Source organism: Falco naumanni, chromosome 3 (genome assembly GCF_017639655.2).
Source record: "Falco naumanni isolate bFalNau1 chromosome 3, bFalNau1.pat, whole genome shotgun sequence".
Classification (NCBI taxonomy): Eukaryota; Metazoa; Chordata; class Aves; order Falconiformes; family Falconidae; genus Falco; species Falco naumanni.
In genome coordinates, this window is record NC_054056.1 from 76,211,027 (window position 1) to 76,238,780 (window position 27,754).

Sequence of the window (27,754 nt, forward strand, 5' to 3'; positions counted from 1 at the left end):
GACCGGTATGGATTTATATTAGTTGCTGACTTCACCTATTTCTTACACATTTAGGAGCATTATAAGCAATTCAGTGTAATTGTTTTCAACTATTTAAGTTGAGAGGTTACTCCATTTACATGCTTTCAACTGTTAACTGTTTATTATAAGTTTAGAAGTTATATTTTACCTTTATATGGTTTTATATATAAACTTTATATAATTTGTAAGTTTGCATTTATAAAACACACTGCTTCAGCTGAAGTTTGAAAGTTGTGTTGCATGTCTGTAAAACCATAGGACTGAACTGCATTGATGCTGAGAGGAAAACTGGCTTGTAGTAACTAGATGCTCACAAGAAGGAATGAACAGACGAGTACTTGCTTGAATTAACTGCTTGAAGATTTTTTGCTACTGACCACATTGCAGAAGTCAGTTGTTTGAGATGGGATGGGAGAAAAGCATGCTCTTCTGTAGCAGCCTCAGCTCTGTCACAAACGGGAGTAAATTTCTCTTGGCCATAAAAATTGCCCCTGTTAAGGGAGCAGAGAAGGTGAATTTGTATCCTATCCTGAGAAGAACAAAAAGGCATGGTGTTTTAAGTGGTGATGATTTACAAAGCTAAAGCTTCTGACAGCCACTCATTTTCTGCAAGCATGGAAGATGTATGGCATTGACAAGGAATCTAGGGGCTGTTATAGCAAAAAGCCACCAGTGCTTTTTTGGGGGGGCGGGGGGGAGTGAGTGCCAGGGGGAATGTGCTGTGACTTACTATAGTCACACGTACGTATCTGGTTTTTTGCTCCTGCTGGTTTGGCCTGGCTTACATGCCAGTCTTATACTGTACATTATGTTCAGAATCTGGTACTTTCAACGAGAAGCTAGAACAAAACTGAAGTTTCTTCACGTTCTGGCTGGCTTTTTGTCATAAGCTTTGTGCATACATAATCCTTTTGTTGCCAATTAGAAATAAGTGGTGTTTTGTTGTTTTGTTTGTTTTTTTGGGGTTGTGGTTTGTTTTTTTTTTTTGCGGGGGAGGGGGTGAGAAGTCCCTGATGCTATTTTATCCTACTAGAATTTGAAAATTATATAGTACAGAACCTAACAGGAGGGCTTACTTCTAGAGCATGTGCTTTACAAGGTTATTCTTTCACAGGTTTCAGTTTTACTTGTGAGTGACTAATTTGCCAAGCTTTTGTGTTGAATTCCCATTGCTTTTATTGGTTGCATTTTGCATTTTTGTAACCAAAGAAAACACTTAATTGTCTTTTACAGCTGTTACATGTAATGTAAAACTATTGATACAGAAAAATGAGACCAAGGTGCAGTTTCCCCTGTACTCCTGGTTTAGCATAGGGTATAAACCATAGTTACAGAAGAGTAAATTTGGAGTGACAAATCCTCTAAGCATGACTTAAGACTTGTCTCTCTTATTTATACTTAAAATGAGAAGCTCCAGGAATTTTGGCAGTCATTTAAGAAAGATTAACGCTTCCCCCTCAGTCTTATACCTGTGTGTTTCTGTTGACTTTAATCATTCAGATTTATTCTTGTCCAAGATCAGACTCAGCAGTGACTTACGGTAGATGACTGCCAGAACACTTACTGATAAGCTAAAATAACGAGACTGTCTGAAGTCCCTAGCAGGCAGCGAGTGCTCCATTCCCTGCTCCAGAGATGTCTCCTTTCCGCTGTTACACTTTCTGTGACACAGTTCATTGTGGTGTTGGCTAGTTGAAGAGCCTTCAACTGCAATATTTATATATTGGTTAGAAGGACACAGATTAGTTTTAGGCTCAATGACATGCATTTAAGTTAGGAAAGCTATTACTGCCGTAAGAGTTACCTGTGACTGTTAAGAGCATTAAATCTGTTCTTGGGAAGAAAGGAGAACCTCTTATCAGGCTCTAAGTTACAGTTAAACTGAATCTGAATGAAAAAATGTGCATTAAAACAACTTGGAAATATCAGAAGGCAATTCTGGGCATTTAAGGATTTGGATTTTTTTAAAGTAGTCGTTCTGAGTGAGGGCACCCCAATGTGCCTGCATTTTTCTCCAAGTTGTTGGCAGTAGGGTATTGCTTTTGTAAATACTGATGCCTGAGATAGCAACTCCTCTTGGACTTTCTTTTGACATTACTCATTGTCCTACATTTTCCTTGGGTTGGTTTGGTTGGGTTTGCTTTGGTTCCCCCCCCCCCCGCCCCCCCCTCCAATCATGTTTCTCTTGTGTTTTACCTCCCTTTTGTCTTGTCTGTTCTGGTATTCTTTCATTCAAACTGAATCCAGTGAGCAAAGCGCTGCTCTCAGTCTTTGCTGCTCCACATCTGTTATACCTCCACTTAAGGCAATTTGCCCGATATGGGGCATTTGCTTTGGGGATGGAAGAGTGGAGCAGAGGTAAAGAGGAATATATGATCTTGCTGCACAGTATAACATCATGAGGGAAGTATTGCACGGGTTCTGTTACTTGTTATACATACTGTGTGTACTGTTTTTGCATGTGTGGAGGGGTATAATTTGCCTATTGCTCTTCCGCTGTTGTGTAGGAGGAGATAGGGGAGAAAGGAAGACTAACAGGTTTTAGCTGGATATCTTAATAAATTTGTTTGCTGATACGATATTTATGATTTGTCTATATTTAATGTTCCTCCCCCAGAATCACTGGGCTTTCTTCTGCCATATTATGGCAATGTAACTTTAACAGTATGCAGTGGTGATTTATTTTAATACGGTACTGAAATCTCCGTTTGTAAATAATCCAGGCTGCTGCTGTGTAAGTAGCTGATGAAATGTCTTTACTGGGTCTGCTGCGTATGAAAGAAACCACAACATTAGGCAATAAAAACTACTAACAGAATGTTACGAAACCGAGACCATGACAAAAAAGCAGCATGTTGTGGATCTATCATTTTTATTCTTGGGACAGATTTTATTATTTTTGGAACTATTACAAGACTTATGTTAAATATTGTGGATGATAAGAGGAAACAGACTCTTGGCGAACATGGAAAACCAATTACAGCATATTACCCTATTCCCCTTCCAATAAAGGAGGGGCGAAGCTGAAAGTTTATTCTTTGCTTAGCAGCTGAAGCAGGGCTGGGGGGGAGGAGTGTTCCTGCTTTAGGATTGGCTTGAGGAAAGAGACTGTTGCTGTAGCAATCTTACCGCAGGCAATCCAAGCTGGCCAAGGCAAAACAAGCGTGCTCCACAATCAGTTTTGCCCCCCTCTAAAAAAAAGTACACTGTTGTCACAGGAGTTCCGATTAATCACTATTCTGTACTATCAGGTAACACTGTTCACTTAAAAATAAATTTTAAAAAATTCTGTTTGATTGCAACCTTCAGTACTGCAAATATGCCTGTCATGGTGACAAGTATTTCTGAAAACGTGTTTTGACAAATACACTGGAACATGTGTCTGATGCTCAGACACAGGATTTAACTACTACATCCCATGGCTCTGTGTGACATGGAGGTGAAACAAGGTGGAGCAAAAATCTACTTGGAAGCTTATTTAGAGTCCAGTCTACTACAATGTGTGTATGTACATTTGAAGCCCTGTCCCAAATTACAGTTCTTGTAAAATTGTCTGTGGCAACGTAAGTGTAGGTGAATCAGTGCATCGGTATGTTTTAGGGTGGGTTGTGGGTTTCTTGGGTTTTTTTTTCCTCCCCACAGCATAGTTACGATTTTTAAAATTCCTTCTTTAAAGAGTCAGAGATACAAATGTTTATATTAGCCAGAATCTTGTTGATGGTTGGGACTATGGTACGTTGGGTGTAAATCATAGCAGGATCTAATTAACCTGGCTTAAGTGAAGTCCAGTATCACCTATCCAGCTAACTGGAAACTGATTGTTTACTTTTCTTGGACTTAGGATCTTCTTGCCTGCCAGTATTTTATGTCTTAGGTGAGAGAACAGCTCAAAATTGACCAAGGTACAATTTTAAGAATTGTCAGTTTAACATTGTCCAAATTAAAACAGTTAAGTAAGCAGTACATTTTTTGGTGAAGGAAATGTCTGAAATAATGTCACTTACAAGAGAGTTAAATAACAAGGGTCCTCAGGAAGACAAAACCCATGGGGTTGCTTGCAGTCTTCCATGAAGATGATGCAGGGAGCGGCTGTTGGTGGCAGCTGAACAGTGCCACCTGCGCCTGGGAAGGTGTTTCTGCTCAGGAACCTCAGCCACGGGCTGGCAGTCGTGACAACTTCTACATTTGGCCATCCTGTTGCCAGGCGTACATTGGTAATGCAAAGAGCAGAGCTGAGGCGGTGTCCAGAATTTGAGGACATGTACAGGTGGGTTTTTAGGAGTCCAAAACTCACATGTACAGTGTTTCCCATTGCTACTGCCACAAAGCAGAAATGAAGTTTCTCACGTACAGCATGTGTAGTACTGTAATCCTGTCTGGGATGTCTTTCTATAAAGCCATGTAACTTCAGAGAAATGGGCACCTTACCACTGATGAACGTCTGATGTATGTTATGTCACAGCACTGGCCTGCGGGACTGACCACCATGCATGATAAATTAATACTCTGGCATTTTCTCTGGTTTCCTATCCAAGTCTAAATCTATTTCCTTTCCAGTTTTCAGCACTCCATGTCTTGTTTCTTGTGTGTTTTCTCCCATCTTCTGCATCTTACTTCTTTTCCTTTTTGTTACTTCTCCCACCTTTTCCTTTCCTACTTGGAGTCCGGGGGTGGCTGTCTAGGGGGAGTGATCCAGGAAAAGGAGCAGCATATTTACAGTTCCCTATTCTTCTGGAAGGCTATCATTAACTATTCTTGGTAAAAGAATAACGTCTCCTTTGGATGAAGCGATGTGGGGGTAGGGACCCTGGGCATGGAGCACACAGCGGTGTGTGGGGTCGGCAGGGTGGACTGGTGTTAGGCCTGCACGGGGGGCACTGGATCCACTCCCCTGGGTCATCCATGGGCAGCAGGTGGCTTCAGTTCCATCATAGCAGAAAAATGCAGTTGCCTATTAGCAATTCTTTTGGCTAAGCACCATCCAGGTGGTGGTTTTTTGTTTGTCTTGGTCCTTTACTTTGAAGCCATACATCATTTCATTCCATCCTGCTGGCTTTCCAGTTTAATTAAATTGCTATGCATGGTGAAAAGCGGTTTTCCTTCCACGTCAAATGAACTTGTGTAACTCAACAACTTCGGAATCACTGTTGCTCAGCAAACGTAAAGAAGATCCATTCAGGATTGCGGTAGAGAAAAGCTGCCTCTGAAAGTTTGTGAGCCAAGGAATAAGCCTGCTTGCTGCAGGAAGGGGATGCCACGCTGTGCGGGAGCCAGTCTGTCCCAGCCCCGTCCCGCTCCGCAGGGGCCGAGGCGTCCCCGAGCTGCACAGAGCAGCGACGCGACGCTCCGTGCCCGGCCTTATCCGCCGCCTCTGCTGCCCGCTCCAGACTCCACCGTTGCTTGGGAAGTGCTGGCGGTCCCATGAGGTAATTCTTGCTCCCAGCGCCGTGGCCTGTCGGGACGGCCGTGTGTCCCCGCCGTAAGCCGGGGCAGAAAATGACAAAGCCAGCCGCGCGGGCCGGGCGACGGGGGAGCCGCTGGGCTCCGCTTGCTGCGCCCCTGCCGCCGTGACCGCGGGCGGAGCCGTCGTCCTCCCACCGGCCAAGCGGCCTGACCAGCCGCCCGGGGCACCGGGCCTGGCCGCTCCCAAGCCGCGGCCGCTTGCGCGCAGGTGCGCGGCACCAGCCTGCCCCGTGGCACCGGGACTCCCGCTGCGCGGCCGCGTTGCTGTGGTTTGGCGGGGGCTGACGGGGAGCGGGCTCGCACTAACGCACCACAAACCCCTCTTAAACCGAGATCCACGCGTCTACAGGGGGCTGAGGTTACACGGGTGCAGCTCTGCCAGCTCGGAGGAGGCAGCGGCGCCCAGCGCCGGCCCGGCCCGCCGGTCGGGGCCGTGACCGACGGCGCCCGGGGCCGCCCCCGCCGCGGTGCCGCTCCCGCACGGACGCGCCGGCCGGGCCGCGGCGCGCAGGGAGCGCGGGGGCGGGGCTCCCCATTGGCCGGCGCCGCGCCCAATCAGCGCGGCCGGGCCGGCGCCGTCAGGGGGAGGAAAGCCCGGCCGGCGTGACGTCGCGCAGGGGGAGCGGCGGCCGCGGTTGCGCCTGTCGCCGCGGGAGGGGGCGGGGCGGGGGTTCCCCGGGGGGGGGCGGGGGGGAGGGGGGCGCTCTACGGGGAGGCGGGGGGGGAGGGGCGGCCCGGGCCGTGCCGTGCCGGTGGCTCCCGCGCAGCCCGGGAAGGGGCGGGGGGGGGGAAGCGGCCCGGCGCGCCGGGCTGCCTGAGCGCGGCCGTCACCACGGCAACCCCCGTCCCGCGGGGGGGAGGGGCGCAGGTTGCGGGCGGCGGGGGGCGGCGCGGGCAGGGTCCGGCCTGACACCCCCGCTGCCGCTGCGGGAGGCGTCCGGCACCGGCCGCTCGCCCCGCTGCCGCGGCCCCGAGGGGCCTCTCCGGGCAGCGCGGCCGCCTGCGGTCCGGCCCGGCCCCGCGCTGTCGCGAGGGGGCGAGGCGGGAGCGGAGCCGGGCCGGGCGCTTCGGGGCCCTTCCCCCGCCTCGGCTCGGACCCTGCGGCGCTGCCCTCGCCGTGCGCGGTGCCCCGCCGGGCCGGGCCGTGCCCCGGGGCCCGCGGGCAGCTGTAGCGGCGGCACCGGGGCCGAGGGGCGCGGCCGGCCCGCGGAAGCGGAGGGTTCCCCCGCGCCGGCAGGCGGGGCACGGAGCCGGGTCGGCGCTCGGTGTGCGGGTACCCCGTGCCCGGGCGCTGCGGCGGCTGGGGCGGGCTTGTGCCCGGGCCGCTCCCGCAGCGCGCCCCGGAGCTGCCCCCGGGGCCGGGTGCGCCGGGCCCGCAGGCGCCGCGGGCAGGCCCCCCGGCGGGGAGCCCGCTGCCCCGACCGCCAGCGCCGAGCCGCGCTGCTGGGCAGCTGCGAGGGGATGCGGCAGGCGTGTGAAGTGACTTCAGCAGCGGCACTATTCACCGCAGCCTAGGGCTGGGTCACTGCTTGTGGTCACTGCGAGGGCAGCCCAGCCGGTCCCCCCCGCCCCTGCTGAACCCGCCTGCAGCACATCCCTGAATCCCTCCTCCGACACAGCTCCAGCCGAAGCGGGGCTGACCTGTGTGTCGCGCTACCTAGCCAGCTCTGTGGCTGGCTATTTACAGTAAAGACATAATATAGCTATTCTGCTCAGAAAAATAATCTTAAAATGGAGGGGTGTCACTTCTTTCACTGGATTTTATTATTTACAATGCTGTCTCCAAAATAATTTCGACTTCTTCTGTTAAAAGTTACTGCAGTGGAGGAAAAACACTTTCACTTTATTCTTTGTTCCTGGCAAAATGAATGTGAGAGAGGAGGCAGTGAATGTAAATATTTTTATTTTGAAGTGGTTACACAATTGAACTTTCATGCCTGTAAATTTTTTCACATTAGCAACAAATAAACAGTTTTGCTGTCACCTGTTTCATTTGTGAATGCAGCAAGAATCTGTCTGGATTGTATACCCCTGCACATGCCTTCTGTACTGATACTGGCTTTAATTTTAGTGTAAACTAGACTAGCATGATCTAGATGAAAAAAAATGTAGAGAAAATGGAAATTCCCCATAAAGTCAACTTTTTATTAAAGTCTTCTGTGGATGATTCCGTACTAAATGCGATGCTTAGGCAGTGAAGTTTTATCTTACATAGATAACATTTTCTTTTCGCTCTAAATCTTAAAACTCGATGAAGTGCTTAAAAGTTGACAGTGGGCAAAGTTGGTATTTGCCCGGACAACTCCTTCAGTCTTAATTTGCTTTTTGGATGAGTAGAGTAGACCACAGGCATGTCTGGACATTTGGCTCTTCTGCGCAGTTTGTCATTGAGGAGGCAAATAACTAAACTCTAAACTCAAAGCAAAACCATTTCAGTGCTCACAGAGGAACTCCTCTTCTCCTTTTTTGATGCCCTGACATCCCTAGTTTAGGTGGGTTTTAATAAACAGAGAAACATATTGTATGCAGTGCATACTTGTAGGTACACACTAATAGTATGTATACATTGAAATACTATTTAGTAGAAAGACAAGCAGCATCTGAAAAGTGCATAAGCTTAATTGATTCCAGGCACAACTGGCCTGGATTTTGTTTCCTCTTATTCCAACTTTCTGACCTTGTAAAAATTATCTTGATTGTGTTATACTAAAACAAGGCCATGTTCTTGCAAAAACTACCATGTGTGCTGGTGCTGAAAAGTACTGAGTCAAGCACTGGGTACAGAACAAATGTCGGCAACATTAGGCCCCAAGTTTGTTCGTTTTCCTTTGCTTATATCTAGTCATGGTGAAGCAATAGTCTCACTTCTGCTAAAAGCTGAATCTGGGTTTTCATTTTTAAAGGAGGTGAAAAATGTGTAGTAAAACTTAGGATTTGAGGTGGATGGTAGGTTTTAAGTTCTTAGAGCAGTTTAAGCTACTGGGATTTTATGGCATTTAGACTAGGGGAGAGAACAGTGAGGGTTTAAAAATATGTATCGCCTGTAATTTTTTCAGTACTCGTGTGTCTGTGTGTGTGTGTAGTGGTAACTTTTGTTTTTCAGAAGATTATTTCTAGGAATTGGTAGGAAAGTTTAAGGACTTACTGGCTTTGATTATAACCCTTACGATACTATTATACCTTTGTATAAACATGTAAAAAAGACCAAGGACAGCACAAAGTGTTAGATGTGCTGCTGTCTTTGGCGCTGGAGAACTTCTGAGTGTAATTATATTTTCTGCTTGACAAAAATCCAAGGCCCAGGTACAGTGATCCTTTTATTGCAATAACTGCTGCTGCTCTGTTTGGGAATCTGCAACTTGCTAGCCTTAAATCTCTGTGAAGAGTTGTGACAGAAAAAAGTCTTTCCAGCATGCTGAACTGAACAGATGATCCCTCTCTTTATTTCTCTGAAGGCTGTCCTTTTGTTTTTTCCAGGATCAAGAATAAACTATGTATTTGTGCCTTTGTCAGCAAGGCTCCCATGGGGCAATCCTTATAAGCACTGGGATTGCCTGTTTGGTAGCAAAGAGGCTTATAAAAAGCAACTCCAGGTGGAAGTCGGCCTTTTCCTGCTCCTCCCTCCGTCCTGCTGCAATTCCCTTTCATCCAGGCCCTGAGAACCGCCTGCCTTTCAGACTATGCTGCAAATGTAAGGGAGTTGTGGTCACTTGACAAAGGTACTAGAACATCTACCTTTATTTATGTTCGTTGGTTGATGTTCTGGGGAGTTTCCTTGTGTACAATGTAGCACATCAACTTACCATAGTCATAACAACAGCAAATGTAGCTTAAAAAATCAGGACTACCTCTAAAGAAAACCAGCAGCTTTCATGCATTATTAAACTTGGTTTCTAAGAAGTTGGCATCGATATGGCTGCCATCGTGTCTGGGCTTTTTAGCCCCCTCATCAACGCTTCTTACCTCCCTACAGAATGCAAGGTGAACATGGTATGTGTTATATTATTTATTAAATAAAAAAACTGACAGCGTGTGCAGTGCTCTGACTCAAAAGTCATGTTGGTGACCTACTATGCCAAAGATGAAACAATGAATATTAGTGCTAACGCTGTATCTGTTGTCTTTATCTTCTAGCAACTGTTTTACAACTTTTCTGTTAAGCTGGAGACAAGCTTCAGGTAAGAACCCTGCCGCCTTAGAGACATGATCTAATCTGTGCTCTCAGTGCAAAAAATACAGCATGTTCTGGCTTGCTTTTTTTAAGAGAGAAAACAATTGGTCCATTGCTTACAAGTTGTGCCATTCCGCGCAGCGCTACCTAAGTGTGGAGCCTACGAAGTGTGACCTGTGGAGTTACATCCCCTCCCTCCTCTGCAACCGCAGGATGAAGACACGAGCTCTTTCTGCCTTAACTGAAATAAGCAAGTTCTATTCATCTGCCAAGAACCTACAAGTAAATATAACGATTGTGTAAGTTGTTTGCAATACCCAAAGTACAAACAAACTTGTGTACAGGAAAGGTGAGTTTCTGGCAGGTTTCCAGGGGAGTTCCCTCGGTGCTGCAGAGCTGAGGCATTCCTCCTTCCGGATAAGACAAATCTTAGGTATTTGTGCAAGACAGAAACAGAAAAGGTGCGAAATGGAGGGATACAGAATGAGGTGTCTGCTGGCGGTGGTGATGCTCTTAACACTGACCTGTGGCTCAAGATTTATTTCTTCACGATTGGCATTCAGTGGTTTTCAACACCTCTGCTTTCAAAGCATGTCAGCACAAATGACAGCTATGCAGCATCTCGTGGAATCAGATCTAACCAGTCTCCTATGAAACGTATGCATGTAGTGAGGTGTTCCTGTATCTGTGAGTTAGTATTATCAGGGTACATCTTCTTAAATTCAGGTTTGAATTTAATACTTGTCAGGTTCAATTAATGGTGTGTTGTTTTAAATACTTTGATGATCAAACTCTGCTTAGCCAAGCAGTTTTATTCTTGCAGTGAAGTGCCGCACAAGGGACATGCATTTGGCTGGATTGTGAGAAACTGTGAAGATCATACAAGTAAGTTTAAGTCCTTACGTATTTGCTGAATCTATCTCATGCTTTTTGAATGTCTCAGTACCCACAATAATTAATGTAGGCTATGGTGTGAGTATGTCCTCCTTTTCCTCCATGGTGTGCTGTGTCCATAGAATATTGATTTGTATTCATTTGGCCCTTCTCTTAAAGTGCTCTGTGCCAGTGACATGAAGACCAGAGCCGACAACTTTGCTACTCCATCACAGCAGAACTCTTCCATAAGTTTTAAACTTCACTGTGTGAGAGACCATTTTCCTCAGGGTTAGGTCTGAAATAGTGGAGGGAACAATTTATTCTGCTTTATATAAACGTACAGTATGTCCCTATAACCTTCTGAAAACAAATTTTCCCTGCAAGCCCTTCCGGAGCGAGAAAGGACAATATAGAGGGGGGGAAAGAGACAAAAGAGGTGTCGCCAATTACTCTGCTGTAAGGCACGAAGATACTACTGTGATAAATTCGATGTAAGAAAACACAAAGAATAATATGGATTGATGTAATGCAGAGCATGTTTATGAAACATCTCAATTACACCAAGCTGGGAGGATGGTGACCACTATGGATGATCAGTTCAGAAATGAAAATGAACTTAATAAAAGCAAAAGTGAAAACAATCATCAGTTTCTCGGAGAAATCGGGGCAGATGGTTATAGGGAGTTTGTAGAGAATAACAAAATAGCAATGGACAATGCAACGGTTTTGCAAAATGCAATGCTCTCTTAGGATTTATCAATAGGTGGCATATGTAAGTCATAGAGAAAGATGTAAAGATGACTCCTCTATGTGCCGGTGAGGCCTCAGCTGCAGTATTGCCATTGGTTTCATGTTCTGTGCTGAAAAATCAAGTACAGGGCAGGACAAGAAAAATTAAGGCATGTAGAATATAAAAGGAAATGGTGAAGGAAGGGAGGATGTTGAGCCTGACAATTTTTAGAGGGAATTGGATACGTTTTCCAATGTGTAAAAGGTTAGGAGAGGTTTGATCAACTGGTTTTGAATGCTGGGGGAAAGATGAGATAAGTCAGATCTTGTACAGATGGAAAATGTCTCAGACTGGATATTGGGAGGGTGGGAAAATGATTTAAATTGGATATTAGGAGAGTGGGGGGAGATGCAACAACAGCTTTTAGACTGTGACAGTCAAATACCAGAACAAGCTACTTAGGAAGTTAGAGTATCTGCTTCACGGAGGGTTTCTGAGAACAGGTTAGACAAACATCTGTTGGGGATTGTCTGGGGCTACTTTATCCTATCTTTGTGCGGCCAGGGGGGACCAGATGGTCTCTTCAGATTCCTCTCAGGCCTCTTCCTAGAAGTTTACCAAGCAGGGAGGGGAGTGGACCTGAGTTTAATGAGAAAACAGTATCATCCTATTAGTTGATCCTCTTTCAGAGTAGAAAAAGAACGAGGGAGAAACCACATCTAACTTAACTATATAAGTAAATAGATATTTTTTTTCTTTAGTTTGTTGCTGACTTGCAATTTTATGAAGCATTTACCAAAAAAATATAACTGTAAAGTTATAAACCTGAGCACGTTTGAGGTGTCCCTTACTGCATTTGTAGTGTGACAGTTTCAAGAAACAATTTTAAACACTTATTTTTCTAGATGAATGTAAGTAGCAAAATTAACAAGTTTAGAAGTATTTTTCAAGGATATTATCAATGTGTTTTTAGCTGTGGGTTTTAATTTGCCTTCCATTTTACGACAAGTAATGACAACACACGTCAGTATAGCTGACCGTATCAGAGAACGTCGCACCCAGGTGCTCCTTGCATGCACAAGCCCAGGAAATAATCGTGACAAATCACTTTTGCTCCCCAGTCCACAGAAGGAACAAGTTACTCAGTACCTGCTCTGAAAAATCTGTCTTGAAGGAAAGCTGAATGGCAGCATGAAAGTCAGCGCCTCGCTTCCTCGGCAGGTGAACTCTGTGACTGCAGCGGCGTTTCCCTCCCTCCCTCCCTGCCTCCCCCGGGCTGTGCATTGGGAAGTTCCAGTGAAATAGAGCTGCTGTGGAAAGTCCTGCTCACAGCGAGGAGACGTGACCTCTCAGCGAGTCAGATCCAATTTTACAGGCAGCTCTGAGTCAGGGTGGAGCCCGTGAACTGAACTTTGTATTTAAGAAGGAAGTGATGTTGGTGGCAGCTTGTGTTGCTAAGCAGATGAGTTGCCATATTTTTGTGTCAGCTGATAGTTTTGTCGGGTGTGTGACTTCACTCTTAGATACGATGGCTTCCATCTATTAAGGACAAAGGTCAGAAATTGTCAGTGCTGTGATAGCTGTGCCTCTCCATATAAGAAGAGGCATGTTCTACTGAGCCGTCAAAGATGGAAATGGGAGTCCTTAATGCTGCTTCTGCACGGTGAAAACAAAACCGACCGTGAAACTGTCAGTTCATGTCACGGTCCAAGAGCAAACATCCTCATGAGCAGGGATGTTGTGGAGTAGGTCAGTTCCACGGCATTGCTCCATTTTTATAAGAACTCACTGCTGTTCCTGATGAAAGGGGGGGGCGGGGGGGGGGGGGGGGCGCGGGGGGGGGGGGGGCTGGCTAACCGAGTGTCTTGTCTCCAGTAGTAATGGGAACTGGGGGGCTGAGGTGAGCACTCAGGCACTGGCCTGTTAAATCAGGATTTAGGTGGAAAGCTAAGCAATCCCGCCTCGTGCTTTGGTAAAGTAAGCGGTGAGTCTGTTCGGGAAGGAGAGCAAGTTGTTTATCACGCCGGTGCTGCTGGCATTCCAGTGGGCGCTGCCTTACAGCTGTCGAGATCGTCACGGGTAAGTGGCAGTACCCAGGCGGCGTTTCCGAGAGCCTTGAGGGGGAGAGCGGGCGGGCTGGGGGTGGCTGCCCACGACCATGCGTGTGTACCCACGCAACCCGCAGTGGTGAGTCACTATGTGCTTTCTCGGGTGGCTTTTCCACCTACTCCCCCCTTAAAGTTTTTGATTCTCTCCCTAAGGTAGCCTTGAGAGAAGGATGTGTTGTCATCCTTGTTCTGGGAGATACTACGGCATCAGAAAACTTGCACAGAAAAGAATGCATTTTGGGACTAGTGTTAGTTCTTGTGGTCAGATTCCCAAGGGTGAGGCAGGGGAACACTGACGTTCCTCAGAGCTTTGTTCCCATAAGGCCTGGCAGGTGAGTGGCATGTGGACATGCGCCGCCGGAGCTCACTGCCCCTCTGCTTTTCTGGTTCAGTTCCTCAGTGAAGGAGTTCCCTGCCACAGAAGTGGCTGTTTGGGCCAGTTCCAGCTTTTGTCACTCCGGCTGGCTTGAGTTTCAACAACAACAACAAAAAACCCAACAAAAAAACCAAAAACCCAACCCACCCAAGTGTCTACCCTGGCTTGCCCTCTGTTCCCTTAGCGGGCTGGTGCCACAGGGTGGCTCCGTGTAGCACTTGGATTTCTATCGCTTTTAGCTTTTCAGCTGAAATCGTTAAGGTTCTTCTGTCTGATACCAGCCTGCTGCTTCCTGGCACTAACCAAAATCCACGTGCTCTCAGTATGTCAGCGTGCTATACATTACTGAACAATTTCTTCTGAAAAAGGAGCATTGTCTTCCTTTAGTGTATGGTGCGTCGTTATTGCCTGTGCTCTTTTGGCCACTTCACCCTCTCAGTCTCATGTGCTTCAATTGCTGCCTAATTTTTTAGAAGCACTGAGTAAAACTTTCACTCCTGAAAGAAAAAGAAACCGTTCGTCTTTTTCACTCCATTTGGCTGAAAAAATGCTCAGCGATTAAGAAAATGTGAGTGTGTGTTGGGGTCATGCCATTTCAGAGCCACTTCCAACCTATCATGGGACAAAACACGATGCCTTAGCTCATCTGAGGCCACAAAATGGCATCCTGAATACCAAGCCTGAAGTGCTTGGAGGGCAGCTGCTCCAAGCATAGGCTTGGGCTCCTGGTGCGGTTTCACATCTCTCCTTGCATAAACAGAAGTGAAAGAAAGGCTGTGAGATGAGAAACTGTTGAGGTTTGTGTACATCTGTACAGAATTTCCTTGGGAGCTGCAAGTTCCTTCATCAAAGCAAAAAAGCCTTTTGGAAGAAGCCAGCCAGAGGGTATGGCACAAGTACAAGTACTTTCTGTCGGAGCTGCTGCATGGTTTGGACCATTGCGGTGCTGAGCAGGTGAGGAAGCAGATGTGCTTAACAGAGCTGATCTCAAGTGGGGCGGGTTGCTCTGAGCTCCCTGGGCACAGTGTGCAGCACTAGCTCTCATGTCACTGGGCTGGGATGTCCGCGAGGAGGCACAGGCTGCGGGGGCCCTTGTGGCCCGAGGGCCTGCCTGTGCCTGGCTTGTGGAGGGCTCAGCACCGTGAGGTGTCACCTGCCACCTTTGGAAGTGACGTCTAGACCTTAAGATCCCATTTCACTATACCTGCCTGTTAAAACAGATGCTAGTTCTTCAAAGCGTACTGAGTAAATATCCTTCCTTTGTATTTTCATGTGATACCAAGTCATTTGCATTTTGTAATACTGATGTTCTAAAACAGATGTAAATGCGGCTCAGTAATCTCTGTGCTGAACTTCCTATGAAGTACATTAACTTATCTCTGCATAATTATGCCTGTCATACACAGTGACTAGCTCAGCTTCATACAAACTAACCCTACCTTGAAAGTCTACCTGGTCAGGTAAAGTGTAGCAATTCATTGGGGTTTTGTTGGTGCACATACCCTTGCTCTGCAACTGCTGTCGAAATTCTCAGCCATTAATGCAAATTCTTTCTAATCTGTGAGCCAAATGGCTGCCTACATCAGATGGATTGCTTCGTCCCAACAGCATACAAAGTATTGGGTGGCTACAAGTGAATTTTCATCCCTGTCATCTCTTGGATATTTTAATAAGCTGTTACCAATATGGTTAATCATGAAGACTGCCGTGTTGCTGTTTCCTCACGCTCCTATGGAGCTGCAAAGTGCTGGTTGATCACTTGGGGAGTTACAGCTTTCTCTTTGGGGACTGGCTGAAGAACGAGTTAAGGTTTCAAAACTTTTTCGTCTGTAGCGGGTATGCAATGACATATTTCGTCTGTGCCTGGTACTACCATCAAGTACGTGTCTGTGTGAACATGTGCCATGCCTGGACCATGTCCCACCTCGGAGTGGTGAAACCCCTGCAGCACTTTTCCTTACTCTCCATTTCCTATTGCTGCTGAGGAGTTGGAGAGCAGCCATAATTCTCCCCATTCTGGGAAAGCGCCGTTTGTGGATTCTGTGTCTTCTGATGCTGGAAAACGTTGGGAGACTCCTTGTACATTTTTATTACCCAAGTAGTAAGCCAGCTGATTTCACAGGCCATGGCCTGAGAATGATTTATGGGACCCGTGGAGCTGGTTCTGTGCCTTCAGCAAGAGGCATGCGCTGGAGACTGGGGCATTTTTTTTTTTCTTGGAACAAACATTTAACTAAGTGCCTATACATGCCCCCCCCTCGTTGCTGGTGCCATGCTAATATACTTCCTTTTTAAAGAAATGCTGCATTTCTTTGATTGTCTTGCCCTGTCACTACAATATTCTTCAAAAACTTTTCATGCTCAGAAGCTTTGCAATCTGATTTCTGCTCAACAAGAAACTGAAACGAGTTCTAAAGGGAGCAGTGAGGCTGCTGGCAGTCGGTCTCAGAATGGTTCCCCTTGCCCCTAAATCTTAGAGAATCTTTGAAAGCAAGGGGAGTTCCAGGTGGGCTTACACCAGGGTGTAAGCTGCCAGATCAGGGGCACAGTTAAATGGTAGACGCAGGAAAACAGACTTGTGGGTAAGCGTTTCTCGGCTGTTTACTCTCTGGTCTGTCAACATACTGCAAGAGAAAACTGAAACTGAGTACGTTTAGTAACTTGGGAGGATACCTCTGTGTAGGTTTTGTGTGTGTCTGTTGGGTTTTTTTTTCCCCCCACAAAGTAGAGAAATGCACATTAAAAATAGAATGATCTTAAACTGAGCAACTTTGGTGAAGGTATACTAGGGGCATGTGCTGCTTCAAAGTGTTTTTTTTTTAAACACTATTTCCACTTGCTATTTTTAACTTTATGGAAGACCACGGTGAAGAACAGGGAACGTGTTCTACCACATAGTCACGTGCTATCAGCTTTTCAACACGTTTTTCAGTAGAAAGCATGGGACAGTGTCACTGCCCCGGCTGCTGGCCCCTCTCGGCGTGACTGCACGGGCCTGGCTGCACGGGAGGCAGTGACACCTCTCCAACTGCAGACTGTCCCTTCTCCTGAAAAGGTGCTTTCCCCTTACACCCAAGAAAGGCTGAGTAGGCCAGACGTGAATGACACGAGGTGGAAGTTTCAGACTTCCTCTGGAGAAGCCTGGGACATTTTGAGGCTGTAGGGGCTCTCGGGGCCGCAGCACCGTCGCGGATGCCCGGATCAACAGAGCCAACGACCCAAGAAGCGAGAGGAGCTTTTGACATCCACGTTGTTCGGGTCTGGCTCCCGGATTCAAGCACGTTACGAGAGCGTAGAGGAAAAGCTGTGTGAGGTCCTCAGAAGACGCCTTCTCCGTGTCTCCCGTCGAAGAGGTACGAGTGTGGGTGCAGCAAACGGCCCCGAACCGGAGCGGCGGGAGCCGGAGGGGGAGGGAGCCCCGGCTCGGCAGCACATGACTTTGTTTTTCCTTCTCCAACCTGCTACAAACAATGACGGTAAAAAGTTACCTCGTCAAATGACTCGCTGAAAATTCCTGTAACGCAGAGTATCTTTACACTGGGTTTACATTGTAATCTCTTTATACTTTTAAGACGCTTATTTAGTTTCCAGAGCGATGCAGGGAAGACCGTTAAGCGCGCTACTGGTAATCACTTTTTGGTGGGATTTGCCTAATTTGCTTATGGAATGCGTTTGTTTCGGTTCGTATCAGGAATTTGAACGTGCGGTTTACAAACGCGGCAGCAGCAGGGCCCGGTGCCGGTGCCGGAGCCGGAGCCGTGCCGGCGCGACGGGGGCGGTGGGCGGGCGGCCCAGCCGCGGGCAGGCAGCGCTAATGGCCGCTTCCCTTTGAACACCCGACCCGCTCGGGACAAAGTCCGCCCTCGGCCGCGGACCCGAGCGATACCACCCGCCCCCCGCCCCGCCTCGCCCCGGCGGCGGGGAGCGGAGCGGCGGGCGGGGGCGCGGTGCCCGCTGCGGCCGGGGGCAGCGGCCGGGGCCGGGGCAGGCCGCGGGGGGCCGGGCAGCCTCCCGGGGCGCCCTCTCGGTTTCACTTCGCCGCCGCGTTCGGGAAGTTTGAAGTGCGGCGGTGGCACAGTGACACCGCAGCCGCCCTCCCGAGCTTCACCGGGAGTTTCACGGGACGGGACGGGACGGGACGGACGGGCCCGGCGCTGACCCCGCGGTGCGGTGCGGTGCGGAGCTGCCCCCCCAGCCTCCCCGGTCACCGGCAGATGGGCAGGAGCGGCGGGGGAGGCGCACGGAAGACGCCGTGCCCAGCCGTGCCCAGCCGTGCCCAGCCGTGCTCCGCCGTGCCCCGCGCCTCGTCCCCCGCCCCGCGGCAGCGCTGCCTCGCCCGGTGGCGGCAGCGGGAGCCCCGGCGGGGCGCTGGCGGGCCGGGCGGCGGGGAGGTTAGTGACCCCCGCCCCTCCCCCGCCCGGTGCCTGTCGGTTTTTCGGTTTTGGTTTGTTGTTTTTTTTTTTTTTTTTCCTCTTCCCCCCCCCCCCCCCCTTTTTTTTTCCTTCCCCCTCTCCTTGAATAAATTATGCCGGGCGGGGCGGTGACGTCGCGGGGGGGCGGGGCGCGCGGCGGCGCTCGCCCCCGGGGAGGGGGCGGTGTCGGGGGCGCGCCTTGTGGCGGCGGAGGGAGGGGAGGGAGGCGGCGGGGGCGGGCGGGCGCAGGGGGCGGCAGCCGCCTGGCTGGCTGGTGTCGCGCTCGGCTCGGCTCCGGCGGGCGCGCTCGCTCGGGAACTATCGGATTAAACTTGAATCGAGTGAAATTACACAAAGGAGCGAAGCGGAGCCGGGACCCGGCGGAGACCCCGAAACTACCCGAGACCCGCGCTGACCCTTCCTCTCCCTCCCCTCCCTTCCACCCCTCCTTCGCCCGCCCGCCCCGGTCAGGGATCCCCCTCCTCCCCTCTTAGCCCAGCCCCGGTGCGAGCGAGCAACTCCGTGCGTGTGCGTGTGTGTGTGTGCGCGTGTGTGTGTGCGCCACCCGCACCGCCTCGCCCCCCCCGGCCGGCGGCACCAACTCCGGAGCGTGTCCCCTCCTCCTCCCCGGCCCCTCGGCGGAGGGCAGCGAGGGAGCGAGCGGGGGACACCGGTCCCCGACGGCCCCGCACCGGCCCGGTGAGTGACCCCGCACCTCGCTGGGCGCGGAGGGGAGGGAGGGCGGGCGGGCGCCGGCCATGGAGCCGAGGACCCGCCGCAGGTCTCCGTCCCCGGTGGCGCGGAGCGGAGCGGCGCGGGGGTGCTGCCTGCTGGCGGCGGCCCGGGGGGGTGGGGGATGCTGCGCCCCGCCGCGGCTCCGGGCGGGGGGGGGGGCGGCGGGGGGGGGTGCGCCTCAGCGGGGCACTTCCCCGGGTGTAAATGGCTTTTTGTTGTGCTGCGGCCGGCCGGCCGCCTGCCTCGCCTCGGGGGAGGGGAGGGCACCGGGGAGCCGGAGCGGCGGCGCCCCTGCCTCCTTCCCGCCCCACCCCCCCAAACCCCCGCTCCTCTCCGCAAGTTTGGAGGGTGGCTAAAAATCCGGGAAAAGTTGAGCGAAACTGCGCGGCGGGGGCGGGCGGGGGCGGCGGGGCCCAGCGCCGGCCGGGATGGCCGCGGGAGCGCTTCCCCCGCTGACCACGCTGACGGCTGCCGGCGGCCGCGGCGGCACAACAAGCGCTAACAAAGTGAGGGCGCTTCCCCGCCGCGCACGGCCCGGCCCGGCCCGGCCCGGCGCCGCCCCGCCCCGCCCGCCGCGCTCCCCGCTCCGCGCCGGCACATGGGCCGGGGCCGGGCCGGGCCGCGGCGGGGGCACCCCCAGCGGAGGCCGGGCGGTGGGTGGCGGCGGGCGGCAGGAAGGCGGGCGGGAGGAGGAGGAGGAGGGAGGCGGGAGCACGAGGTGCCGCTCCGGCCGCCGGTGCGCGCGGCGGGGGGATCGTCCTGCCCCGGCGGCACCGGGGGGGGGGGGGGGGGCGGCACCGGAGGGGGCGGGGGGCGGCCGACGCTCTCCGGCGGCCGGAGAAGAAAGGGGAGCGGGGGAGGGAGCGACGGGAAGGGAAGACGCTACCTCAGGCGGCCGGAGCGGTGCCGGCGGACGCCGCATAATAGGGGCTTCACCCCGCCGGGCACCTTGCTCCGCCGGCGCGGGGCCGGGGCGGGCGGGCGGTGCCGCCGCCGCGCACATGGGGTCGGGGCCGGGGCGCTCCCCCCCGCACCCCCGCCCCGTTCCGGGCCATTTTGAGGGTGAGCGGAAAAAGGTGGTCTGAGGCCATCGCGGTCGGGGCGGGGGGGGCGGCCGCGGCGCGGCCCGCGGGGCGGGGGGAGCGGAGCGGAGCGGGGCCGGCGGCGAGCGCTGCGTGCGGGGCGGCGGGGAGCGGGCAGCGCGTGTGCGTGTGCGCGCGTGTGTGTGCGTGTGAGTGTGCGGTGGCGGGGGGAGGGGGGGCAGGGTTGTTAGCGAGTCTCAGGGAGAAGGCGCTGCAGGCAATGAGCAGCCATCATTACGTTGCCTTCATTTATCCCGGTAGCGTTAAATCGGGGGACGCGCTCCCGCGCCGGGGGAGCCCCCGCGGGCCGCCCCCCGCCGCCGGACCGGCCTCCGCGGGTGGGAGCCGGGGCGGGGGGTCCGCGCGCCCGGCAAGGGGGCGGCCGTGGGGCCGGGGCTGGAAATGGAGCCGGCTTCCTCGGCGCACTCCTACACCCCGCTCACGCCCGGGTTTAAAGTAGTTGTTTTTTAAACAGACAATGGACAAAAGGAAAGTAGCGATGCCCGGGAGTTCCCTTCCCGGCGCCGGGGCCGCTCGCCGCGCCGCGCAACTCTCCCGCACTTACCCACTTTCTGCCTTTGTTTTCGTTTGGGAAGGGGCCGAGCGTGCCTTCCAACTACAGAAATGGGCGATTTTGGTCATTTGCGCGCAGCTTTTTTCTCCCCCGCCCCCCCGCGCCCCCCAGCCACTTGGCCGTTCGTGGATTTTTGGCTCGGGGAATAATCGGAATAACCCCGATGCGATAAGTTTGTTTCAGTGTCGATGTGCGCCTCGATTTTACTTTCATCAAAGCAGATTGCGAGCTGTGTTTATCCTAGAAGATGGCTTTCGGGGGAATGTGTTTGTCTTCCCCCCTTCCCCCCCCCCCCCCCCCCCCCCCCCCTTCTTTTTTTCTTTTCTCGTGGTATACGGGACTAGCGGAGGTACAAACAAGCAAGTTGAACAAAAAATGTTTCTGTTCATTTCCTCACAGATCATCCATTCTAACGACGGCAAAAAAATCTTAATGACTATGACCTTAGCAGCACGGGTAGCTGATTTATCCCAATTATAAATCCCGTTAGTTTGCGGTAATGTGTGAGTATCAATATATAATTCATATTAACAAGCATGATCGGTGGTTATTATTACTATATTTTTTTATAAAAGTTGAAATCCATCGTTTTCCAATGAGAGTGCTGCATCTGTCGCTTGGAGTGTTTTTGTCTCGCTGTTGCACAACAGAGGCTCTCTAGTCTTTAACCTAAAATGGCAGCTTTAATTTGACTGGGGCCCATTCATTGACAATGATAATAAAAAGGCTGAAAGCTAAATGTAGCTGGATGCTTGGGGCGCGTTTGCAGAACTCTCTCCTTGCCATTGCTAGGCGCTGCTAAGAGAGGAACTTCGAAGCTCTCTAGTTTCTATCCTGAAAGTTTCCAATACGTTTTCTTTTTTTTTTTTTTTTGTAATTTAAAAAAAATATCACATTGCTGTGCATAAAACACATTCTGGACGGACGGCAGTGTTACTGACAAACAACGGTGAGGAGATAAATAGAGGGGGCTTCTTCCAAGAGGTCCTTCCGCTGCCTTTTTAACAGCAGCGGAAAAATTCTCGTAATGCCTTTTAAAATAAGATGCAGTCTGGAGGAAAATTAACCGTTTGTTTCTGAGGTTTGTAACAGGTGATTAGAACAATTGTGTTCTGCACGTTTTCCTGTCTCCAGCTACTACAAGCGGGAGCGTTACTTGTTTCTTCTTGTTTGGTGGTGTAAGTGTACTCAGGGTTTCGCACAGATCCTCTTGATAGCATACTATTTTCCTCTAGGATAAAACCACAACTGCTTGGAAAAAGTAATTATTTTTTGTGTGAGACATCATTTGAAGTTCGAAACAGTTTTACAAACCAAAATTTTCCCTACTGTAGCACTGGAAAATGCCACAGCTTCACACATCCCCTGTCCTGCCTTTCTTTTAACCTAAATGCTTATTTTCAATCTCTTTTTAGTGTTTTTTTTTAAAAAAAATAAATATGTAAAGATCATTATGAAAGCTGTAGAACAGGCTCTTAGAAGAGCATTAAATGCTTGTGATTGCAAGTTTAAGTGAATTAGTGATGCACTGATACTAATTGGATAATCGTATTTGACCAATATCTTACTAAATATTTAACAGTGTAATGATAATTTCTGTTATTACTTGTAAATCCTGGTTAGGTTATTTAAACAGTGGGGAAAAAAAAAAAAAAAAACTTGCTCAGATTTGAAACCCAAAATGATTTTATTGCCCCTTCGGTAATTATGGAAAGTTTTGATCATAGGTAAAGATCACACAGGCCTTTTAGGTAAATAACAATTTCTGAGGATGTAGGTATTGTAGAAAATACCAGTCAGAATGAGGTATAGCGGAATGCTCTCCATTGCCATCACAATTCTGTACAGTGGTGGGAGATGTGAGTTGTAACCATTTTCTTTTGAATTTGGTTAATGCAGAAACCTGAAGAGTTAGGTCAAAGGAGCGCTGTAAAGACTTCCCAGCCCATGTAGCGGGGTCAGTTAGCCAGAGCCTAGCCTTTTTTCACGTGAGGTATTTGCTCTTTTGCACTGAAAGCTTTTGATGAACGTCCGTGGTATTTCCCGTTAACACTCAAATAGCACGAGGGCTGTATGAGACGTAAAATGAGTTGTTTGCAAGTAAAGGTGAAACCAGCCGATGGCAAAGCTGGGAAAAGTACGCTAAGGAAGGGTATGTGCCGCTGGGCTTGGCGCGGGTGGCCAGTCGCCGGGTCCCATCCTGCCCTGGTGCGGAGGGAGGCTGTGCCCCGTGCCCTGCTGCAGGCGGCGGCTGTGCGAGCAGACGTGGCCTAGGCTCTTCGCTGGAGGTGAAGAATACAAAACCTCTTTAAAAACCTTAACAAACAACCCAACCCAACCCAGATGTGATTTTCTGTAAAGGTGGAAGGCCTGAGAAACAGGAACTTTGCACGTTTTCAAAGAGCTGCTGAAATCTGGCAGCGAGTCTCTGGCTTGCCATATCCATGGCATCCCATGGCAGCTGGCTCTTCGGTTTTTGTTTTGTTTTTGGTGTATGGCGTGGTACGTGAGGGATGTTAAAGTGGGAGGAGGAGGAGGAGGAAAAAAGGTAACTAGAAAGAAAGAGAGTGGAAATACACATGCGTTGCCTTGAATCCTGTGCCTTAACTCTATCCCTTGTTTCCCATTCATCTTATTTTTACATTACTTTTTGGAGGGAAAGCTTTTAGAATCTGGTGGTTGGTATTTGCTCTTGCAAATCTAGCTTTATGCAAATAAATCTGTATGGCTAGCAAGGATACACGCAACTGTGTGACAAATGCTGTGTGTCTGAAGGTCCTCCTTCCCCCAGTCCCCTTAAATCCTGACTTCCAAACCCTTTTGTATTTGTCTGCTATGAACAGACCACTGGCTGCTCAGATTTATGAGCTGGTTAACTGTTGCCCTAAGTAACATGGGTGATACTTTTATGTTCCCTGTATACATAACATAAAAGTGAGAAACCTGCAAATTTTAGCAAATAATTAAACTGTCTTTTTTACAGATGAGTCTCTTGTGTGTAGGTGAGGCTTTAGATTTCGCTTTCCAACAGAAAAGTTACTGTATTAATTTACTGCATCTATTTAGCTTTATCATTAAGATGGACTTCATAGTTTCTCATCGTATCTGTTTCTGTGAATAGCTTGTTTGCACAAACAAACCACTGGATTTTAGTAGAAGAAAGTCTCAAATACAGTCTTATATTTTGGCGGTGATAGATAAAAAGGCAAAGGGAAGCTCCGAGTATAATTTATTTTTGGAACTCTTTCAGAGGAAGGAGTGAGGTACGATACACAGAAATCATCCCATGCTTTTATTAGGATTCTGACAAGATACTGAAACCTGATGGAAGAGTTTTCCTCTTGATTTCTTTCCGTCTGCGGAATCTAACTGTAACTTTCAGTGCTTCATATCTTACCCAAGATCAGCGGTCATGGAAGTACCACATTGTAGTTGCACACTAAAATTCTTACTTGGAAAATGAGGTTGGAAGGCATGATACAAAAAATAAAAAGGAGGCTGTGACCTAAAGGACACATTCCAAGCGCCTGAATATGACAACAGAGCTCTTAAGAATATCCTTAAGTATACAAAAGCTGATTAGCTCTTAGCTTCCAACATTGTGACTTTTCAAAGATGTAAACATGCACCTAGAAGAAGCCAAGTCAAAACCAAGGATCTTCATGCTGTTGGGCTCTCTTGCTTCACGCATGCCGCTCAGTAGTGGTTTCTAACCATTCTGATTATTTTGGTGCCGTTACACCAAATGCATTCTCCTGGGGGGGTGGGCTTTCAAAAAAAGAGATACTACGTAATTTAGGCATCTTCATTTAAAAGTTTGACTTCGGTAAAAGAGTGAGAATTATCAAATAAGCTACCATGGTCGTAGAGCATCATTAAGAGATGCGACTTTTAAAGCTTATTGGCGTATAGGCACTAACCAGAAACCCTTGCTTGCGTGATAGTGACCTATATAGCTATTTTGGGTGTGGTTTTGCTTGGCTTTCATGGGAGCTGCGTCGAACCTTCCTCTGACATAGACGATTGCTGTGATGAGAGGGCCTTGAGGCGAATGGTGGGGAATAAATAACTTTGGGAATCAATTGTCTGGAAAAAGTCATTGCAGCCAAAATGTCTGCCGCCTTCCTAATGGTTCCAAGAGGAAAATTAAATTTCACATATACGGTCCTGATCCTAGAGGTTATTCTGTTCAGGCTTCATTTAAATACGGGCTGGTTATCATAGCGAGCAGCACGGCAGCTCACCTGCCTGGGAGTAGCTGGCATGCGGAGAACCCAGTGCTGGATAGTTTTGGAAGCACTTGAATTTCAGTGTCCTTGAGCCACTTTTAAGCTGTTCAGCTGAGCTTTCTGTTTACTGCTAGAACTTCAACAGGTAGCTGGCTTTAAAATTTCTTAGTGATTTTTTTTCAAAAGAAATCAGCCTACCAACAGTTTATTTTTATTTCTATCTACAAAGTAATATCTACAAAGATACAAAGAAGTATCACTTCTTAAAGCATTTTTATGGATGTGTACATCAGATGTACAAAGTATGGTTCCTTTTACGCAGCAAAACCAGTCCTGCTCTGAAACCTAAACCTTTCTTTCTTTCTATTTCTCTTTGCTGACCCCTACCCCCACCCCCCAGCTTTCCCATAGATTTTTCTTCCTCTTCATCTTGTGCTTTTCCTATTGGGTTTTTAATCTTCGTTCCAATTTATATTGCTTTCTGTTTGCTTAGTGGAGTTGCGTTTTCTTGCCAGTCTTAGATAATTAGGGTACGTTGCAAAACAAACATGCGTTTCAACTCCTCATAATACCGCTTTCTACCCGAGGCACGGAGGATGCTTTTGTTGGTGTGGGAAGAGCTGGCTGTCTGCACCAAAGCCTGATGAAGTCTCCCGTTAGACCCTGGGTGCCACCTGGCAAGGGGACGGTTGGCAGCGAAGAGGCAGAGCAGGGGCCACTGGGGTGCCCCAGCCTGCCAGCAGCTTTCCAAAGGTTCTTCGTGACCCTTTGCATTGGAAAGGCCTCTTGTAATTTCAAGCCTTTTCTTCATGAAAATGATGTTCCCCCATCATCAATAGTTGAGGAATACAGCTGTAGTAGTTTCTCTTGCTCTGTGCATGGAGTAGTTGTGAGTGGGGAGAGCCTAGTCCCATCCCACTTCGTGTGAAATGGGGATAGCTGTTGCGGGGTACCCCTTGCCAAACAGAAATCCGGAGTGTGAAGAGGAGCTCCTGTCGGGGATTGTGATGTTTTTGCAAGGAGTAAGGGGAAGGTTTGGAGACCCAGAACTATGTGACCAGTGGTAAAGCAGATCAGAACGTGGAGCAACTCCAAGGAAGACTTTAATAAAGGCACTTTTGTCCTGGATCTTAAAATAGGAAGCTTGTGGATTTATTTACAGGGTAAACAGGATTTGTGAAATGGGCAGTCTTTAGGTGCGAAGGAATAGTGGTCATTCTTTGAGAGAGAACCCAGGGAAAAACTAACTAAAACTGTACTGAAAGCTGGAATTTTAGAAGTTGAGAGATAGGGATAGGACAAAATGAGGAGAAAAAGTCTTCATCGTAGAAAGCATGGGGGTAGTGCTCTTTTGGGAGAAATGTGAAACAAGCCCTTCTGTGAGAGAAGTGGAGAAATTCGATTAAAGTCTTCAGTATTAACAACTTGGGTGAGCCAGTAAGTGGCTGTGACGAATGTGCTCGGCCCCTGAGTCCAAGCTGATGATAACTTATTATAGGAAAATATTCCTTGCTTCAGAGAGGATTCTTGATGTAGCTGTGGAGATTGAAATCCAAAGCCGAAATGTTACTTGGTAAAATGTCTTACAGGAAAGTGCATATTGGTCTTGACTGTGGAGAATAGCAGTTCAATATTTCTTCAAGTTGAAAATAAGACAACCAAGGAGATACGACTTACTATGTTCTTAATGCTTAATAGAAGGAGGACTAGCGGATGTTCCAAAATCACTCTGATAAGGCTGAAATAAAATTGCACATAGGTGAGAGACTGGTAAATTTTTGCATCTTAATTAGTCATGTAGGGTATAACAGATGTTGTCAAAATCCTACCTGTTCCTGGCTAGGAGAGCGTAGCTGAAGTCCAGGAATCTGGCATCCCAGGTAACTTGCTGCTTGTAGTTCTCTATTTGAATGTGTGTTGTTTGTTTGTGTGGGATCAGAAATACCTAAACAGCTGTAACTGTGGTTGTTAGCTTGAAATAAGATCTAAGAATATGATTTTGTATTTCTTCCTGGGTCTCAACTGTGTGGCATATATCTGGGCAAGTCTTGTGGCTTTTGGAGAATGTGCTCTGGTTTGTGCTGCTGTTGGACTGGAGTAGCTGTTTGTTGGATTTGGTGGTTTATTGCAAGGCAAAAAGCAGGCAGGTCGTCTCCGGTTCTTGGTTTGGGAGGTACTTGTACTATATTGCTAGTTCCTGGGAAGTTTTTGCAGACTTCACAAGGTGGTGTGGTCATGTCAGGGACTCTTAGCAAGGGTATAATTCTTGCCTCAAGTTGTTTTAAGTGTGAAGAATTAAACTGAGAGTTTATAGTGAGCAGTTTAGTATCTCTCTTAATTTAGGAAGGAATCGTTCAGAAAGTGAGTTAAATAGGGGTTTCTGGATTGCCTTAGGAGGTAAGTCTGGGAGAGACCTGCTATGTAATTCAGTTTTATTTATCAGTACCATTATGAGGTGTCTGCTGTGCTTTGCATTCACTTGGCTCTGTGAATGGGGTACAGCCTTACTCATCCTTAGTTTAATCATCATTCTTTAGTCAGTGGGGAAGTGAATAAGCAGGCTTCAGCTTCACTTCCCTCCTCTTTCTTGATCTCTGCAAAGGTACATCGTAATTTTGTTGGGGTTTTTTTTGTACAGAAGTAAGTGAAGGCAGTTTTGTGCTTCTTTAATTCTTTCGTAACCTTAGAGGTTACTGAAAAAATGGCATCAGTTCCACCTGCATTTCTCTTTTACTACACTTCTGCAGTAATCCCCAGCCCATGCCACCTTCCCTTACAGAAGCAACGCTTCGTGAACGTACTTTTGTATTTTAAACAGGATTTGAACTGCAGAAGGAAGGGGTTGTTTCATAGAAATAGTATGGCTGTTGGAAGAATCGGCCTGTTAAAGGCAGTGCTAGAACTGAAGCATGCTTTCCAGCTTGGGTCTGATAATTGTTGTAGCAGGTAGTCTTAGAAGTCAAGTATGTTGATGTTG

The 27,754-nt window shown here is 49.1% G+C and overlaps 1 protein-coding gene across 7 annotated transcripts in view; it reads left to right on the forward strand.

Moving 5' to 3' along the window:
• Positions 1-16,433: 16,433 nt before the first annotated feature.
• The window catches only part of CHD7 (chromodomain helicase DNA binding protein 7), a 132,478-nt gene continuing 121,157 nt past the window's right edge, over positions 16,434-27,754 (forward strand). For 3 of the 7 annotated variants that reach the window (XM_040587304.1, XM_040587311.1, XM_040587310.1), the window contains exon 1: positions 16,434-17,221. The gene's annotated coding sequence lies outside the window, so the exon portion shown is untranslated. Of the gene's footprint in view, positions 17,222-18,414; positions 18,857-19,771; positions 19,955-20,947; positions 21,052-27,754 lie in introns of those variants that run through there. The other 4 variants (XM_040587308.1, XM_040587309.1, XM_040587305.1 and 1 more) reach the window with 4 other exon arrangements.